The sequence below is a fragment of the Fomitiporia mediterranea genome (genome assembly GCF_000271605.1).
Source record: "Fomitiporia mediterranea MF3/22 unplaced genomic scaffold FOMMEscaffold_11, whole genome shotgun sequence".
Lineage (NCBI taxonomy): Eukaryota > Fungi > Basidiomycota > Agaricomycetes > Hymenochaetales > Hymenochaetaceae > Fomitiporia > Fomitiporia mediterranea.
In genome coordinates, this window is record NW_006760396.1 from 2229379 (window position 1) to 2235564 (window position 6186).

The window sequence follows — 6186 nt, forward strand, 5'->3', positions numbered from 1 at the left end:
TGTATTATCCTATGGATATATTATTTATTGTTTTATGTATGTTCCAAAGTATTATTTTCGTTATTCATCACTTTTATCCATGAACTATAGTCTGAATTAATGAATTATTTTGTTATATGATATGATAATTGTCTGTATATTATTTATTTTCGTATTAAACACTGTTAAGTTAATTATATTATCATATTAATATTATTCACCAAGTATGAGCATTTGTTTTGTAGTAGAATTATTATTTATTTAATGTTGAAGTTCAATTGTGTATTGTGTTGACTTCCATTATTTAGTTCTGATTGATGTAGTTTTGCTTTGTACTGAATGATTTACCTTTATGATCTGTTATGTCTGTCTGTAACTTCTATTGCTTAGTCAGTGCTTAGTCTGTACATTTTGTTATTCTATTTTTCATAGTGTCTGTAGTGTTATACTTTCTATTCTGTTGTTTATATTTAGTTATTAATTTTTCGTACATATTATCCATTTTCTCCCCTTCAATTCAAGAAGGTATTTCTTCAAAGAATTGGATATTTCTTTAATGTTTATTAATCATTGTTATAATATAATATTTATATATAATAATTGTAATTACTTTTGTGGTTCAATTTCTAATTATTAGTATTTTAAAGTAGTGTGTAACATTCATTATGTTTTATAATGAGTAATTTAAATGTTATTACTATTATATCTTTGTTACTGTTAACATTCATCAACTTATATAATGTGTATTTTGTTCATTATAGTAGATAAGTACACATTATGTATAATATACAAGGTTTGTTTGTGCTCATTATCTTTTATTAATAATTGTTTATAACTATGAATGAATATTTTGTTTTTGTGTTAATGTCAGTAACAGTGTAGGGGGGACCCAAAGGCTCAGTGAGGGGACCCAGGCTACAACTATCCTACACAACAGAAATATGGAACACAAGCACTAGAACATAGTTGGAACTTACAGAACAGGTGGAGAGAGAGAGTGAGACAAGAGTAGAGTATATAGAGTGAGCCTAAGAGTACAGGACTACCTAGAGTAGACAAGATCAAGACTACAGGACTAGTCTGATCTTGTATGCCTATATATACTAAACTATACAAGAGTACTCAGGGAGTATGAGCTACTTAAGAATGATAAGCTATAAAGAATGAAAGAAAGGAATGTTAAAGATAAAGGTACAAAGAATAAAGGGATGGACAAAGGGTAAGAGACTATAGAATGAACAAAGAATGAAGGGGTGGTCAAAGGAATGGAATGATAAAGTAAGGAAGGGTAGTGACAAGAGTTAGTACACATATAGTCTATAGACAGTACCCCTGAGGGACAGAAGTCCTGAGTTCTAGTACAGAAGGGTGTAGAACCCTTAGAACTGAAGGTACAAGAGTAGAGAACTATAACATCACCCCCCCTCTAAAACCAATTGTTCTAATTAGTAAACATTGGGCTTGGTTAGTAGCTCAGGTATAGGTCAGAATAGTAGGGTTTGGAAATCTGTAATACAGAGTTAATACAGAGTACTCAGATAAAGTTGATAGAAGTCTCAGATTGCCTTAGTAGTATGAGTAAGATTCTCAGCAGGTTCTCAAGTACATTCTTCAACTGAGTATCCCTTCTAGTAGATAAGGAACTTGAGCTTTCTGTGTACTAGCTTAGTATCTACTATATACTCTACTTTGTATTCTGGTTCAGAACTGATGAGTTCTGGTAGAGGCAGTAAGGGTCTTTGTTATGAAGGAAAACCTGGATCATAGTACTGAGACAGTAGAACCTTGTTAAACACTAGGTGTATGTGCTTCTATGTTGCTGGAAGTTGGAGTTTGTAGACAGAGGTACTAACCTTCTTTTTAATAACAAAGGGTCTAAAGTACTTGTTGTCCAACTTCTTCATTAGGTAATCTGTGGTCAGGTTAGTAGCTTCTAGTATAACTTTGTTACTAGGCTATTAATCCTTGGCTACAGACCTCTTCCAATCATAGTTCTACTTTATAACTTGTACTACCTTTTCTAAAAGAGCTTATACATCCTCCCTGATTCTGTACATCCATTCTGTAAAGTCTGTTACAGATTCAGAACTACTGTTCTGGTTCAGAACTGTCTCCTGGTACAGATGTCTCTCATGATTAAGGAAGAACAGGGACTGTCCTGTTATAGAGTGTTACTAGTTATTGTACACAAATTCTGTCAGAGCTAACTATTCAGACCAATCTAATTGCTAATGATTAATAAACATTCAGAGGTAGAGTTCAATCTCCTGATTGACTTACTCAGTTTGACTGTCAGTCTACAGGTGATAGGTAGTGGAAGGGTTCTCTTGAATTCTAAGAAGTGTATACAAGTCCTGTATGAATTTCAACTCAAATTTTGGTCTGTAATCATAAATGAGCTTCTAAGGGAGTCTGTACAACTAGAAGACATAATCCTAATAAATGTACACTATACCTTCAGAAGTAAGTTCTGTTCAGGTTGGAACTGTATGGACTTGCTTAGAGAATTAGTCAACAATCATGTAAATAGTGTTGTAACCTTAAGACTCAGGTAGCTTACTAATCAGGTCTACCAAAACTTCTTCCTAAGAGTGATTTAGGATTCAATACAGATGTAGGAGAGTCTAAACCCTTGTCTAGTAGGTCTTAGTCTGTTAGCATATATTGTAACCAGTTACATACTTTAGAATTTCCCTCTATATTCTAGGCTACTAGTAGTTCTGAGTAATGAGTTCCTGTGTTTTGTGTTAGTCTAAATGTCCTATAGTCAGATTATTATAATAAGCTCAGACAATGTCCTCCTACAGCTTCTGATCCTTTAGAACATACAGTTAGCCTTTCTAGTAAACCTGTCCATCCTCATCCTCCTCCTAATTCCTAGCCTGCTTCTCTAACTACTTTACTACAACCTAGTTGTGTGTGTGTCTTAGAGCTTACTGTATATAAGTAACAAAGTCAACATCCTCAGATTCAAGTTGGATCTCTTAGATTGTCTTAGATACAAAACAGGAATTGTCTAGGAGAACAAGATTTTCATTATCATTCTCTCTCCTTTCATAACCTGCTTGTCTTGAGAGTAAATCAGCTTTTGTCATTTGTGTTCTGAGTTTGTGAGTCAGTACAAAGTCAAAGTCCTACAGTTCTAACATCTAGTAGACTTAGTAGTAGTTGAGCTTCTGAGGTGCTCAGAAGTACTAGAGATTAAGGTGATTACTCTAAATCTCAAACTTTTATATAGTACTAAGGAGATATTAACACTACTCCTTTAAGGAACAGACAATTGTAAAGAGTTCCTTGTTATAAATAGGGTAGTTTTGTTCTGTTACAGAGAGGGATTCTGATCAGAACACTATCAGACACTACTTTCTATTAATGAACTAGAACAGTACTACTCTATTTGTAAAGTTAGAAGAGTTGGCTTCAACTTGGAACTTGTTCACAACTGTCAGAACTGTTAATACAGGCTTGCTAGTAATAGCCTACTTAAGGGACTCAAACACAGACTGTTACTGATCATCCTATTACTAAGGAACATCTTTGCTGGTGAGATTGTGAAGGGGCTAGACAATAGTACTAAAGCTTTAAATAAAGTGTTAGTAGTAGTTTACAAACCTAAGGAATGCTTGGACCTGTTTCAGGTTCTAAGGTTGTGTGTAAGGAAACTCACTGTTCCTTACAAGAGAATTCTAATTACTCTTAGTTCACTCAACTACTGACTAGAATAACCTAGTACTTGAGTAAGGGTTAGGGGAAAAGAATCCCCTTTACTTAGTAGTTAATACTGTCTTTTATAAGGGTATACATGTGTAGATACATGAGGAGAAAGTGTAACTAACTACAATGAGAATATATGTGCTTGTAGGTCCTACTGTACAATGATCTGATGTGATCAGTAATGTAGTAGTAATAAAATACAAACTAGTAAATTAAATCCTTACACTCACCCTCTAGCATTTAGTCCTAAATACTAAAAATCAGTAGAAAAGGTAGTGAACTTACTTAAAGTAACAGTTAGTAACAAGTAAATAATAAAATACCTTGCTCATACATATGGGAAACATCCTTGTAATGTATTACTGCCTCTCTGAACTGATCTGAAGTCAATCTAGTGTGTATTGAGATGGTAGTAGTGTTCTGGACAGTGAGTAGCATGTTCTAAACTATGTGAAACTAGATAAAACATTAATAGAATTAAACATAGTCAATATTACTGTATAGTCATTTAGTAGAAAAGTTGCCTCTTGATTGTCACTATTAATATAACACTTTTTGAAGAGAATTGGTGGAGTTCCTGGGGAGATATAGTGTTTTAACTCTTGAGTATTCTGAGACATGTAGTGTAGATCAATATGTATAGAAGTAGAAATTCTGGCAGCATAGTAATTGCAAATATTCTCTTCTCCTACATCTTTAGGAAGTGCAGAGGTAAATCCCTGATCAACAAAGTTATAGCCTTCTTCCTTAATAGAATGTATTAGTGTTGTAGCTTCTAACTAACCTTGTGTAAATTCTTGTTCCTGTAGGATAGTAATGTAATAACACATAGTAGAGATGTATTCCAAAATTCCTCTGCTATGTCCTTGATTTTTCCAATAGACTAGTTCCTGCAAATGTAATGCCTTGTACTTGTATTGATAGAATATGTCCAAATGTGTACTCTTTTGTGTACAATAACCAACTGTGATGCAAAACTGAATATCCTGTTGAGTCTGATGTTTGAATACTAATTGCAGAGTGTAACCTAGAGTGTAATGTTTGTCTTTGAATGAGAATATTGTCTTGAATTTAATAAGATTGTAAGGTATGAGCCTAATATTACTAGATATGTGTTTATATACACAGTATCTCTGTGTGTAATGAATGTCCTGCTGTATTCTCATACTGTTTCCTTGTGTCTCAACTTGTTTGTGTCTTTGTAAGTTGATTAATTTGATTCCTGAATTGTCTGAGTATACTTTCAATGTCTCATAGTGTGATGTTCTATCACAATGTGTCTAAGTAGTGTTCTCTACTTTCCTGAGTGTCATAACTGTCTGTATACTGTGTTGTTCCATGTATGTCTCAATGAAAAGTCCTGTCTATATGTGCAGTAGTGCTGCCTAAAGTCCTGAGTGTATGCTGCCAATTCCTTGTTTATTTGGCAAATCCATGTGTGGATCAATATGTTCTAGCATTGACTTCCTGTCTTTCTGTGTCCTTGTCCTTGTTCTAATGTATTCTTTCCTTGTGTACCTATCATGTGTCCTGTGTCCTGTAGTACTGATACTGTCTAGTCCTACAAAGTCCTTTGCAAAATTGTTTTATAGTAATCCATGTAAGAAAATTGTATGTTCAAACATGATTGTATGCTTAAAGAGTGTGTATACAATGTAATGCATGTGCCTCTTGCCCTCTCATTGAAATATGACTTTATTTTCAGTGTAAAACGTCTGGTATAGTTCTGAAACCTTTCTAGGGTGTCTAGAGAGGTCTTCTACATGTTTTTGTACATCAAACTGATTGTAACTACTCATTTCTAGAGTAGATTGAACTGTATCATTGTCTAATAGATGTCCTAGAGTGTCCTAATGCTCTGTTTCCTTCTGTAGCATTGAAGTATCATGCCTGAATGCTTGAATAGTCTGTTTGATCATTGCTAATTCACTATTGCTTTGATCTTTGCTGGCTGTATGTGTATTGCCTTTACTTTCCCTTAAAACAGTGTGATAATCTGTTTGAGCAGATTGAGTGGATTGAGTGGATTGTCTGGGTTCCAAACCTGTTCTCTAGCTTGAAGTCACCCTCTAAACTTCTGTACTTTGTTCTATACAATGTGTATCTGTTCCTGATCTCAATAGTGTCTTACTATCATTATGTTACATAGATTGTAGTGGTTTTACATTCTGTAGATTGTAATTGTCATCCTGTAGCTTGAATAACACAATTCTTACTATGTATCCTGAGTATATGTGTGCTAGCACATCCGTTTGAGTGCCTGTGATGTCCATACTACATCTAATAAAGTATTCTGAGTCTATTCTAATGAATCCTGGCTCTCTGAAGGTGTATTTTGTAATGTAATACTTTATGTTCTTCTGAAACTGTGTTCTGTACAATATATCCTTGTGTTCCAAACTGGTTTTGCTGTTTTCCAACAGTTCTTCATCATGAACTGAATAGTTCCATAGTATAACATCCAATTGTACCTTATAAAACAATGTTCTATGT